The sequence below is a fragment of the Culex quinquefasciatus genome, chromosome 2 (assembly GCF_015732765.1).
Source record: "Culex quinquefasciatus strain JHB chromosome 2, VPISU_Cqui_1.0_pri_paternal, whole genome shotgun sequence".
NCBI lineage: Eukaryota > Metazoa > Arthropoda > Insecta > Diptera > Culicidae > Culex > Culex quinquefasciatus.
Window position 1 is genome coordinate 109,151,452 of NC_051862.1, and position 14,803 is coordinate 109,166,254.

The 14,803-nt window shown below is 23.4% G+C and overlaps 1 long non-coding RNA gene across 1 annotated transcript; it reads left to right on the plus strand.

Moving 5' to 3' along the window:
* Positions 1 to 11,201: 11,201 nt before the first annotated feature.
* On the plus strand, positions 11,202 to 14,366 carry LOC119767109. The gene is made up of 4 exons (XR_005277329.1): positions 11,202 to 11,460; positions 11,583 to 11,667; positions 11,833 to 11,976; positions 14,223 to 14,366. It is a non-coding gene; the product is annotated as an uncharacterized LOC119767109 (long non-coding RNA).
* Positions 14,367 to 14,803: the final 437 nt, after the last annotated feature.

Sequence of the window (14,803 nt, forward strand, 5' to 3'; positions counted from 1 at the left end):
ATTAAAATATTAAAATATTAAAATATTAAAATATTAAAATATTAAAATATTAAAATATTAAAATATTAAAATATTAAAATATTAAAATATTAAAATATTAAAATATTAAAATATTAAAATATTAAAATATTAAAATATTAAAATATTAAAATATTAAAATATTAAAATATTAAAATATTAAAATATTAAAATATTAAAATATTAAAATATTAAAATATTAAAATATTAAAATATTAAAATATTAAAATATTAAAATATTAAAATATTAAAATATTAAAATATTAAAATATTAAAATATTAAAATATTAAAATATTAAAATATTAAAATATTAAAATATTAAAATATTAAAATATTAAAATATTAAAATATTAAAATATTAAAATATTAAAATATTAAAATATTAAAATATTAAAATATTAAAATATTAAAATATTAAAATATTAAAATATTAAAATATTAAAATATTAAAATATTAAAATATTAAAATATTAAAATATTAAAATATTAAAATATTAAAATATTAAAATATTAAAATATTAAAATATTAAAATATTAAAATATTAAAATATTAAAATATTAAAATATTAAAATATTAAAATATTAAAATATTAAAATATTAAAATATTAAAATATTAAAATATTAAAATATTAAAATATTAAAATATTAAAATATTAAAATATTAAAATATTAAAATATTAAAATATTAAAATATTAAAATATTAAAATATTAAAATATTAAAATATTAAAATATTAAAATATTAAAATATTAAAATATTAAAATATTAAAATATTAAAATATTAAAATATTAAAATATTAAAATATTAAAATATTAAAATATTAAAATATTAAAATATTAAAATATTAAAATATTAAAATATTAAAATATTAAAATATTAAAATATTAAAATATTAAAATATTAAAATATTAAAATATTAAAATATTAAAATATTAAAATATTAAAATATTAAAATATTAAAATATTAAAATATTAAAATATTAAAATATTAAAATATTAAAATATTAAAATATTAAAATATTAAAATATTAAAATATTAAAATATTAAAATATTAAAATATTAAAATATTAAAATATTAAAATATTAAAATATTAAAATATTAAAATATTAAAATATTAAAATATTAAAATATTAAAATATTAAAATATTAAAATATTAAAATATTAAAATATTAAAATATTAAAATATTAAAATATTAAAATATTAAAATATTAAAATATTAAAATATTAAAATATTAAAATATTAAAATATTAAAATATTAAAATATTAAAATATTAAAATATTAAAATATTAAAATATTAAAATATTAAAATATTAAAATATTAAAATATTAAAATATTAAAATATTAAAATATTAAAATATTAAAATATTAAAATATTAAAATATTAAAATATTAAAATATTAAAATATTAAAATATTAAAATATTAAAATATTAAAATATTAAAATATTAAAATATTAAAATATTAAAATATTAAAATATTAAAATATTAAAATATTAAAATATTAAAATATTAAAATATTAAAATATTAAAATATTAAAATATTAAAATATTAAAATATTAAAATATTAAAATATTAAAATATTAAAATATTAAAATATTAAAATATTAAAATATTAAAATATTAAAATATTAAAATATTAAAATATTAAAATATTAAAATATTAAAATATTAAAATATTAAAATATTAAAATATTAAAATATTAAAATATTAAAATATTAAAATATTAAAATATTAAAATATTAAAATATTAAAATATTAAAATATTAAAATATTAAAATATTAAAATATTAAAATATTAAAATATTAAAATATTAAAATATTAAAATATTAAAATATTAAAATATTAAAATATTAAAATATTAAAATATTAAAATATTAAAATATTAAAATATTAAAATATTAAAATATTAAAATATTAAAATATTAAAATATTAAAATATTAAAATATTAAAATATTAAAATATTAAAATATTAAAATATTAAAATATTAAAATATTAAAATATTAAAATATTAAAATATTAAAATATTAAAATATTAAAATATTAAAATATTAAAATATTAAAATATTAAAATATTAAAATATTAAAATATTAAAATATTAAAATATTAAAATATTAAAATATTAAAATATTAAAATATTAAAATATTAAAATATTAAAATATTAAAATATTAAAATATTAAAATATTAAAATATTAAAATATTAAAATATTAAAATATTAAAATATTAAAATATTAAAATATTAAAATATTAAAATATTAAAATATTAAAATATTAAAATATTAAAATATTAAAATATTAAAATATTAAAATATTAAAATATTAAAGTATTAAAATATTAAAGTATTAAAATATTAAAATATTAAAATATTAAAATATTAAAATATTAAAATATTAAAATATTAAAATATTAAAATATTAAAATATTAAAATATTAAAATATTAAAATATTAAAATATTAAAATATTAAAATATTAAAATATTAAAATATTAAAATATTAAAATATTAAAATATTAAAATATTAAAATATTAAAATATTAAAATATTAAAATATTAAAATATTAAAATATTAAAATATTAAAATATTAAAATATTAAAATATTAAAATATTAAAATATTAAAATATTAAAATATTAAAATATTAAAATATTAAAATATTAAAATATTAAAATATTAAAATATTAAAATATTAAAATATTAAAATATTAAAATATTAAAATATTAAAATATTAAAATATTAAAATATTAAAATATTAAAATATTAAAATATTAAAATATTAAAATATTAAAATATTAAAATATTAAAATATTAAAATATTAAAATATTAAAATATTAAAATATTAAAATATTAAAATATTAAAATATTAAAATATTAAAATAATAAAATATTAAAATATTAAAATATTAAAATATTAAAATATTAAAATATTAAAATATTAAAATATTAAAATATTAAAATATTAAAATATTAAAATATTAAAATATTAAAATATTAAAATATTAAAATATTAAAATATTAAAATATTAAAATATTAAAATATTAAAATATTAAAATATTAAAATATTAAAATATTAAAATATTAAAATATTAAAATATTAAAATATTAAAATATTAAAATATTAAAATATTAAAATATTAAAATATTAAAATATTAAAATATTAAAATATTAAAATATTAAAATATTAAAATATTAAAATATTAAAATATTAAAATATTAAAATATTAAAATATTAAAATATTAAAATATTAAAATATTAAAATATTAAAATATTAAAATATTAAAATATTAAAATATTAAAATATTAAAATATTAAAATATTAAAATATTAAAATATTAAAATATTAAAATATTAAAATATTAAAATATTAAAATATTAAAATATTAAAATATTAAAATATTAAAATATTAAAATATTAAAATATTAAAATATTAAAATATTAAAATATTAAAATATTAAAATATTAAAATATTAAAATATTAAAATATTAAAATATTAAAATATTAAAATATTAAAATATTAAAATATTAAAATATTAAAATATTAAAATATTAAAATATTAAAATATTAAAATATTAAAATATTAAAATATTAAAATATTAAAATATTTAAATATTAAAATATTAAAATATTTAAATATTAAAATATTAAAATATTAAAATATTAAAATATTAAAATATTAAAATATTAAAATATTAAAATATTAAAATATTAAAATATTAAAATATTAAAATATTAAAATATTAAAATATTAAAATATTAAAATATTAAAATATTAAAATATTAAAATATTAAAATATTAAAATATTAAAATATTAAAATATTAAAATATTAAAATATTAAAATATTAAAATATTAAAATATTAAAATATTAAAATATTAAAATATTAAAATATTAAAATATTAAAATATTAAAATATTAAAATATTAAAATATTAAAATATTAAAATATTAAAATATTAAAATATTAAAATATTAAAATATTAAAATATTAAAATATTAAAATATTAAAATATTAAAATATTAAAATATTAAAATATTAAAATATTAAAATATTAAAATATTAAAATATTAAAATATTAAAATATTAAAATATTAAAATATTAAAATATTAAAATATTAAAATATTAAAATATTAAAATATTTTTTTTTTTAACACGTTTATTTAGTTTTGTTACAGTTTGCAGAGATTCATATTATGGGCAGTTACAATTTAGTAAAAAAATCAAGTGCTTGAGTCGTAAAATCATTTTTTGTATCTAAAATAAAGTTTACGTAGTTGATAAACAATTTTAGACATCTCTCTACATTTGCCATTCTTATTGCCCTGAAATCAGGGATTTGAAAGTTTTTGAACTCTACTCTTCGGTCCAAAATGGATTCTAATTTTGGTTTAAGGTGGTTCCACAAATGGCTTATTTTACGGCACTTGCTTAGCTTATGTTCTAGATCTTCTGTTTCGTTCGGACAATGAATGCAAAAAGCACTACTGATTCGATGTTGCCGGAACAACAGGGCCGCGTGAGGCAGCTTGCCATTCACAAGCAGATAGAACGTGGATTTTTCCAACGACGTGAGACTCCTTGCTCGTACGTTTCGCCACACGCTTCTCCACGATGCTCTGGGGTTGTTGACCACTACCTTCGGGGTTGGCAAAGCTTGCAGAAGATGACTTTCGATGCTGCTCGAACACGGGTTGTCTCGTAGCTGCTGGGGAAGCTCTCGAATAGTGGTCCACGTCGGCCGTAGACAAGGGTATGTTGCTGGCAGGGATCCTCCATTGTTAACCTGACCGTACAGGTGCTCGGCGAAGGGAGTTTCGGCAATCGTACACAGGAATCGGTTGACCAGTAGTGCTCTGCATTTGTGCATGGGAAGATGCAGATTCAGCCCTCCCTTTGCAATAGGTTGACAAATTTGCTCCATTGGAACTCTCAGCTGGCGACCCCATAGGAAGAACCCAAGTTGTCTTGTGATTCTTGCTATGTCTTGATTGCGTATGCTCAACACAGATGCCACGAACCACAGTTTTGAGGTCACAAACATGTTCAGCACGGTAACCTTTTGGATCAACGTAAGGTTTCGCGTTTTATACATCCACATCAGCTGCGTAGTTTTCCGGATCACTTCGTCCCAGTTGAACTGTATCATCTGCTTGTGATCATTGAAGAAGTTGATTCCCAAAATCTTCACACGCGTTTCCATCGACGGCCAGGGTAGGTTTTCGCTGCTTCTTCCGATTTTCATTGCAACTGTTTTCTCGGGGTTGAGGACGGCCCCAGAATACCATCCAAAGTCGAAGAAGAGTTGTTTGAGTGTTGGTAACTTCGTGTTATCAACCACGATAACAGATATATCGTCGGCGTATGCGGTGGAGAGGTCTAGCTGGTCGTTGCAGAGTGTGCGTATTTTCTCCAGCAGCGGGTGCAGATGGAGAACGAAGAGATGCATGCTCATCGGATCCCCTTGCCGAACCGAGCGCCGTATCTCGAACTCTGGAGACAAATGCCCGTTTACTAGCACACGAGAGCGTGAGTGGTCCATGATAGTACGCAGCAGCTGTATAAGTGCCCTGTTGAAGCCCATATCGTCCATAACCCGAAACAGATAAGAGTGTTCAACTCGATCAAATGCGTGATCAAGATCAAATGATACGAGCGTTCCTTGTATGTGTGTGTGCTTGATCTGGGCAATTCGATCTTTGACGGCAAGAAGAGCTTCAAATATGTTCCTTTTGCCGTTTGAGCACTTTTGAGAGGGTGTGAGGATGTCGTGCCGGACCATGATCTCCTCAATTCGGGATTTGAGTATTCGGCTTAGGATTTTGTAGTCAAAATTGAGCATCGTGAGAGGTCGGTAGGATTTGATAGTGTTGTTGCCACCTTTTTTGTGGCACAATACTACAACACCTTCAACCAGCTTCTGGGGGATGTTCCCGTTCAGCGCTTCATTGATCACCAGATTTAGTTGTCTGTGTATTACGTGGAAGGTCCGCACGTAAAACTCTTTGGGTATTCCATCGTTCCCCGGAGCTTTGCGCGATGCACTCGTTTTGATGATGTTATACAGCTGCTCAGTTGTTATTTCCTCCATTACCTGCGCGTTCGGCACCGAGTCAGATGGAATAGCCCGGTTGGTTGTTGCACCGTCAGGATCAGCTACGTCTCCAGCAGAGTACAGGGACTGGAAAAACTGATGAATGTGTGCTTCTATTTCTGCTGCATCCAAAGGCTGCGTCTGGACTCCGTCGGTGATTTTAGAGATGAACGAATTTTTCTTCCGTTTCATCCTGGCTCCAAGTTGAAAGGACGAGAGGCGCTCCCCGGCAACGACAGGATCATTAAGACGCTGGTAGCTCGAAGAGAAGTCACGTTGCAGTCGCAGCATCCTCCCTTTAATGTGGTTTACATCGGCAAGAGCATTCGGGTTCAGGTACAAACAGTCATATGCCTCCCTCAGTTGAGCGTACAGGTACTCATTTTCCGCGTTGAATGCACGGAATGCTTCGTTGGTTTTTCTCTTGAAGAAAGTCTTAATGCGCGGTTTTGCGTACTCCAGCCACCAGCTCATCCAGCTGTTATAGTCCCTTCTTTGTCTTGTCCACCAGTTCCACTTATGCTCAAACTCGATTATGTTCTCGTCAGTGAGTGTGTGCGTTCGCATAGACCAGTAGCCATTGCCAGCTGCCCTTCCAAGATCTGGTAAACAGACTCTTGTTTTGTAGACTTTGTGGTCCGAGAAGGAGTTCACATGGAAGGACGTTGTGCGCACCTGTGAACAGATGTTTGACGACACGTAAATTCTGTCCAAACGAGACATTGAGTTTGCTCGAATGAAGCTGAACTCCGTCCGAGTTCCATTCATAATCTGCCAAGTGTCCTTCAGGTCCATGTTCTGTACAAGGACTCTCAGCGCGATGCTTTGACTGTTTGTACCCGTGGCATGGCTGACACGACACAGTTGAAGTCGCCCCCAACAAGTACATACTCCCCCGCGTTTTGGAGATAGAAAGGCAAAGATTGGTTGAACATACTCTCTCGTGACTGATAGCTTTGGACTCCAGAAGGCGCATAGACATTGCAGATCGTAACGCAGTTGTTGACCTTGAGTGTGAGTATTCTACTGTCCAGGCTACGCTGAACATTGCTCACCAGCATGTGTTGTTTCACGGCAATTGCTGTTCCTCTTTTAGTTTCGTTTACATTTGTGTAGGTGTTGAAGCCAGGGATCGAAAATTGGTTGCTCTCGACCTCTTGCAACAACACTACATCAAGATCGAGTAGTCGGACAAGTGTCCGTAGTGCGTTTAACTTGTTTTCGTTGGATATTGCGTTAGTGTTGATGGTGGCTACGTTGTAAGATGTTGTATTTTGCATGTCTACTGGGTCCGAATCTTCTTCGGCCTACCCCTTTTGCGCTTCGGTTTTACAGGGGTGAACCCGTTCCCTGCTGAAGTGCTCAAGTCAGAGATGTCCGTATCATTGCCAGTGTAGCTTGCGTTTTCTTCCTCGGAGATTTCCATGTCTGGAATGGGCAGCTGTGGTACTAGGAACTCAACTCTCTGAGCGAGTTCGGCTGCACTGTAACTCGTTGAGGGGTCACTCAGCATCTCCAGGTTGGTTTGTGTGTTTTCAGGGATCTCGCGGTCAGTGCTCTTCGACGCATCAGCAAGGCTGCTATCAACGCCCTGACCTGCTGGCAGCGCGTTTTCCACAGCAGTTGATGGTTCTTGGTTGTGCGTGTGTGGTCCTTCTGCAGTGGTGGTTTCCATAGGAACAGCGATGAGGTCATCAGCTACTGGGGCAGCTGGAGGGCTGGTTGGAGAGGCAGCTACTTGTTCAGCAGCTGGAGGGGCAGCAGGGAGAACAGCAGCCAGAGGAGCTGCTGGCGACGCTGCTGGAGCATTTGGAGGCACACAGGTTTCATCAGATACAGCAGTTGTAGTTGTGTTCTTCCCCTGATTTTGTGCAGATGTTAGTGTTGTGAAGACCGGCATGAGCGCTGCGGCAGCTTCTTCGCCGAGGTTCTGACCTTGGGGCGTTGAAGACGATCCACCAGCTACGCCAGCGTAGCTTTGTGCCAGTTTGAGCCTATTATTTAGGTCGGACTTCTGCGTCACCAGCTTTTTGTTCTCCGCACATGTCATGCCCGCGTGTAGAACGTTGGCACAATGCTTACATGTGGGGGGCTGACCGAAGTAGCTGACGTATGTTTTTTCTCCGAGAATTGTAACATACGATTTGATATGCTTTCGCAACATCATTTTCACAACTCTGGTACCAGTAGGAGCATTTTTGTAGATGAACTTTTCACCCCAAATAAGCTCCTTCACTGCTAGCACTTCACCGTACTGCTTCAGATAGTCACAGATTTGTTCATTGGTCACGTTTTCGGACAGGTCGTGAATTTTCACTTCGACACCGCCGTCATCCATGCACAGTTTCACTTTGTACTTATGTTTGTTCATTTCCACTTCATGCTTTCCATTGTGCTGCATCACAGTTTCTTGTGCGATCCGTAGATCGCTGCATTTCACTTGAGCACAATTGAGAGCATGGTTCACTTGCAATCGTTTCACGGCATCGATGCCCAGTTCAAGGTTGTGGTACACAAACGCGTGGATCTCCTCATAGGTCATCCGTTTGGGAAGATTGGAAAAATCGACCCGGAAGGTGTTTTCTCGCGATTTAACCGACGACATCTCGATTTCACGGTTAAAATATCATAGTTTTAGGAGGCGTCAGAAATCTTTCTGACAGAAAAAAGCGATGAAAAACGCGAGCGAACAATTGTTCTCGATTCTTAGCTCGTCAAACACGTCTAATCGTCGCAATGATTTGACGCTAACTGAAATATTAAAATATTAAAATATTAAAATATTAAAATATTAAAATATTAAAATATTAAAATATTAAAATATTAAAATATTAAAATATTAAAATATTAAAATATTAAAATATTAAAATATTAAAATATTAAAATATTAAAATATTAAAATATTAAAATATTAAAATATTAAAATATTAAAATATTAAAATATTAAAATATTAAAATATTAAAATATTAAAATATTAAAATATTAAAATATTAAAATATTAAAATATTAAAATATTAAAATATTAAAATATTAAAATATTAAAATATTAAAATATTAAAATATTAAAATATTAAAATATTAAAATATTAAAATATTAAAATATTAAAAAATTAAAATATTAAAATATTAAAATATTAAAATATTAAAATATTAAAATATTAAAATATTAAAATATTAAAATATTAAAATATTAAAATATTAAAATATTAAAATATTAAAATATTAAAATATTAAAATATTAAAATATTAAAATATTAAAATATTAAAATATTAAAATATTAAAATATTAAAATATTAAAATATTAAAATATTAAAATATTAAAATATTAAAATATTAAAATATTAAAATATTAAAATATTAAAATATTAAAATATTAAAATATTAAAATATTAAAATATTAAAATATTAAAATATTAAAATATTAAAATATTAAAATATTAAAATATTAAAATATTAAAATATTAAAATATTAAAATATTAAAATATTAAAATATTAAAATATTAAAATATTAAAATATTAAAATATTAAAATATTAAAATATTAAAATATTAAAATATTAAAATATTAAAATATTAAAATATTAAAATATTAAAATATTAAAATATTAAAATATTAAAATATTAAAATATTAAAATATTAAAATATTAAAATATTAAAATATTAAAATATTAAAATATTAAAATATTAAAATATTAAAATATTAAAATATTAAAATATTAAAATGTTAAAATATTAAAATATTAAAATATTAAAATATTAAAATATTAAAATATTAAAATATTAAAATACTAAAATATTAAAATATTAAAATATTAAAATATTAAAATATTAAAATATTAAAATATTAAAATATTAAAATATTAAAATATTAAAATATTAAAATATTAAAATATTAAAATATTAAAATATTAAAATATTAAAATATTAAAATATTAAAATATTAAAATATTAAAATATTAAAATATTAAAATATTAAAATATTAAAATATTAAAATATTAAAATATTAAAATATTAAAATATTAAAATATTAAAATATTAAAATATTAAAATATTAAAATATTAAAATATTAAAATATTAAAATATTAAAATATTAAAATATTAAAATATTAAAATATTAAAATATTAAAATATTAAAATATTAAAATATTAAAATATTAAAATATTAAAATATTAAAATATTAAAATATTAAAATATTAAAATATTAAAATATTAAAATATTAAAATATTAAAATATTAAAATATTAAAATATTAAAATATTTAAGTATTTAACTATTAAAATATTAAAAAATTAAAATATTAAAATATTAAAAAATTAAAATATTAAAATATTAAAAACATTTGAACATTTAAACATTTAAACATTTAAACATTTAAACATTTAAACATTTAAACATTTAAACATTTAAACATTTAAACATTTAAACATTTAAACATTTAAACATTTAAACATTTAAACATTTAAACATTTAAACATTTAAACATTTAAACATTTAAACATTTAAACATTTAAACATTTAAACATTTAAACATTTAAACATTTAAACATTTAAACATTTAAACATTTAAACATTTAAACATTTAAACATTTAAACATTTAAACATTTAAACATTTAAACATTTAAACATTTAAACATTTAAACATTTAAACATTTAAACATTTAAACATTTAAACATTTAAACATTTAAACATTTAAACATTTAAACATTTAAACATTTAAACATTTAAACATTTAAACATTTAAACATTTAAACATTTAAACATTTAAACATTTAAACATTTAAACATTTAAACATTTAAACATTTAAACATTTAAACATTTAAACATTTAAACATTTAAACATTTAAACATTTAAACATTTAAACATTTAAACATTTAAACATTTAAACATTTAAACATTTAAACATTTAAACATTTAAACATTTAAACATTTAAACATTTAAACATTTAAACATTTAAACATTTAAACATTCCAATATCAATTAACAAACCCAACTTTACACTGAACCTGTTCAGCCGACGCTCATGCAACGAACGCAACGTTACACCAAGTTACACTGAACCCGTGCGACGCTCCTGAAACGAACGCACCATGGTTCGAGCGAGCTGTCACTTTTTTTACTCGCGCGTGTCCGATCATGTTCGTGTTGACGGTGTTTGCTGAAGTTTTAGGGGAAACCCGGATTTTTCGCGTTGAGGCGGTCGTTTAAGCCAATTGGCCACATCCGGCGATTGGCAATCAAGTTGCCGAACGCGATCCTAGTGTTGGTTGGACGGATGTTCGAAGTTCGAATTGGAGCGGCTCCGGGATGGCGGAACTTTGGGTGAGTATTTTAAGTTTCGTGAGGGTGGAGGGGAATTCCAAACAAAACAGCAGCGGCACTATCTATTGCCTGCTTGGGCAGATTGCTTAATCACAGTGTTTGTTTTTTTTTCTACTTTACAGGGACTTCTTCCACACGTTTCCGGCAGAAAAAATCTGCCGAGTCACCGATCCGGAAAAGCAAATTTGAAATTGTCAACCATTTTGGGTGAGTATTTCAGCTGTGGTGGAATTTTGCTTGGAAAACTTTCTTCTGATTTGTTGTGGGAGGGGAGAGCCACGGTGCGAAATCTCCGCAGCAGCAGCAGACATCTTTCGTGGCCTACTGCAGCAACATTTGATCTGAACAAACTGTTTGTTTCTCTTTTCACAGGGACTTCTCCCACCGGGTTCGCTAACGGGACACAACCCAACGGATGCGTTCGATTGGGAGAGGACCCGGCGCCTGCTGCGGTCACTTTCAGCCGTGTTTGTTCCGGATGGTGAGCTCGTCTCGCCTGGAGGCGAAAATCGTTAGGTGAGTTCTGTGTTGGGGCTGCGCAGCTCGGAAAACTTTCAAACGTCAAGGAGAAGGTCACGATTTTTTTTAGCGGTACGCAGCTGAAAAGTAACAGAGACGGAATGTAGCGTTTCACGCGGTGCAATTTGTCTTGATGAGTGAATCAAATAATTTGGATTTGCACATTTCAATGCAACTGAAAATTACAAATAAAGTTGTATTTAATGCAAAAATATTGATAATCCAGACCTGCTCATCAAACCGAATCTCAAAACGCTGAATCTTGAAAGGACGAAAATCAAAAAGCAGGATTTTGCTTATTGTTCAGAATATTGGAAACCATAGAGAAAAATCATATTTTTTTAAAGAGATTTTCTAGGATTCAAATGTTTAAGAATTCTACAATTTATTTCAAATAATTTAAATTTAGAAAATCTGAAAATTTGAGTTTAAAAAAATTCTAAAAATTTAAAATTACAAAATTGTGTAACCTAAAATGGAAAACTGTAACCAACAGATCGAATCAACTTATTTTGTATGAGTGAACTAAAATTTCAGTCCAAAATAAAAGTAGAATTTTTCCTTCTTCGGTAATCTGAACCTTCGGATGATTGATTTTTCGATATTAATCAAAATAAACCGAAATAGTCGAGTTATCGGATAATCGAGTACGAAAAAATGGAATGTTTTTAGTATTTTTTTTATATTTTTTTTTGCTAAAATTCTGATTGATTTTTAGGATTTTAGCAATTTAGGATTTTAGGAATTTAGGAATTTAAAAATTTTGAAATTAAGAAATTTAGAAATTTAGAAATTTAGAAATTTAGAAATTTAGAAATTTAGAAATTTAGAATTTTAGAAATTTAGAAATTTAGAAATTTAGAAATTTAGAAATTTAGAAATTTAGAAATTTAGAAATTTAGAAATTTAGAAATTTAGAAATTTAGAAATTTAGAAATTTAGAAATTTAGAAATTTAGAAATTTAGAAATCTAGAAATTTAGAAATTTAGAAATTTAGAAATTTAGAAATTTAGAAATTTAGAAATTTAGAAATTTAGAAATTTAGAAATTTAGAAATTTAGAAATTTAGAAATTTAGAAATTTAGAAATTTAGAAATTTAGAAATTTAGAAATTTAGAAATTTAGAAATTTAGAAATTTAGAAATTTAGAAATTTAGAAATTTAGAAATTTAGAAATTTAGAAATTTAGAAATTCAGAAATTTAGAAATTTAGAAATTTAGAAATTTAGAAATTTAGAAATTTAAGAATTTAGGAATAATGGAATTTTGGAGTATTGGAATTTTTGAATTTTAGAATTAAGGAATTTTGCAATTTTGGAATTTTGCAATTTTGGAATTTAGGAATTTTGGAATTTAGGAATTTTGGATTTTGGAAATTTTGGAACTTAGGAATTTGGGAATTTAGGAATTCAGGAATTTAGAAATGTAAGAATTTAGTAATTTAAGGAATTTAGGATTATAGGAATTTATGGAATTATGAAGTTAGGAATTTAGGAATTTAGTAGTTTAGGAATTGAGATATTATGGAATTTAAGAATCTAGGAAATAAAAAATTTTTAGGTTTTTTTTCAATTTTGGAATTTAGATTCCTTAATTCCTTAGGAATTCAGGTATATAGGAAATTATTAAATTATGAACTTATGAAATTAGGAATTTAGGAATAAAGGAATTTAAAAATTCAGGAATTTAGGAAATTTGGAATTAAGGGATTTGTAAATTTGGGAATTCAGGAATATAGGATTTTAGGAATTCTGGAATTAAGGAATTTATGAATTTAGGGAATTAGGAATTTAAGAATATAGGAGTTAAAGAAATTAGGAAATTATGAAGTTAGGAATTCAGGAATTTAAGAAATTAGGAATTTTGGAATTTAGGAATTTGGGAATTTAGGAATTTAAGAATTTCAAAATTTCATGATTTAGGAATTTAGGAATTAAGGGATTTGTGAATTTGGGAATTCAGGAATATAGGAATTCTGGAATTTATGAATTTATGAATTTAGGGAATTAGGAATTTAAGTATATAGGAGTTAAGGAAATTATGAAGTTAGGAATTTAGGAAATTACGAATTTTGGAGTTTAGGAATTTGGGAATTTAGGAATTAAAGAATTTAGGAATTTAAGAATTTCTAAATTTCAGAATTTAAGAACAGCTAATTTAATAGAAAATGAACCGGATCCTTAACATGCCAAACATATGTAAATTTTCCTTATATCTAATTAAGTGTTTTTCTCTTCTACAGGGGCTAATTTCACTAAGGATTGTGCTTCTAGATTACGCGAATGTCTATCCCAATTTCGAAGCAGTTGATCCGGCACCGGCTACGGACATCCCGAATAATTTCAAACAGTGCGGATTGAAGCGGAATAACAAAAGAAAACGACACAGAAAAAAAGTGCTAAATTAAGTGAAATTAAAGAAAACGATAAAAATACAATAAAACTTACCGTATTGACCATTAATTTCAATGTTTAAATATATGTTTTACAGTACAATTTAGTGGCGAGAAAAAAATAAATACAATGAAAATACAATGAATCATACTGTAGTTATTATTTATTTCAATGTACGAATATAGTTTAAACCGTACTATCTAGTATGGAAAAAACTATGAAGAACTATAAATTGACTGTGCAATCCATTGTAATGGTTACTGTTTTTATTATAAATATATGATGTTTTCTATGGTAAGGGTAATTTTTTGGACGGAAAAGTCATCAATGAAAATACGGTAGAATGTATAGTATTTGGTTTTTTTTTTTTGTATGGGGAAAAGTCGAAATTTTTATGGTGACTGTGCCTAACAATACCCCTTTTTTATAG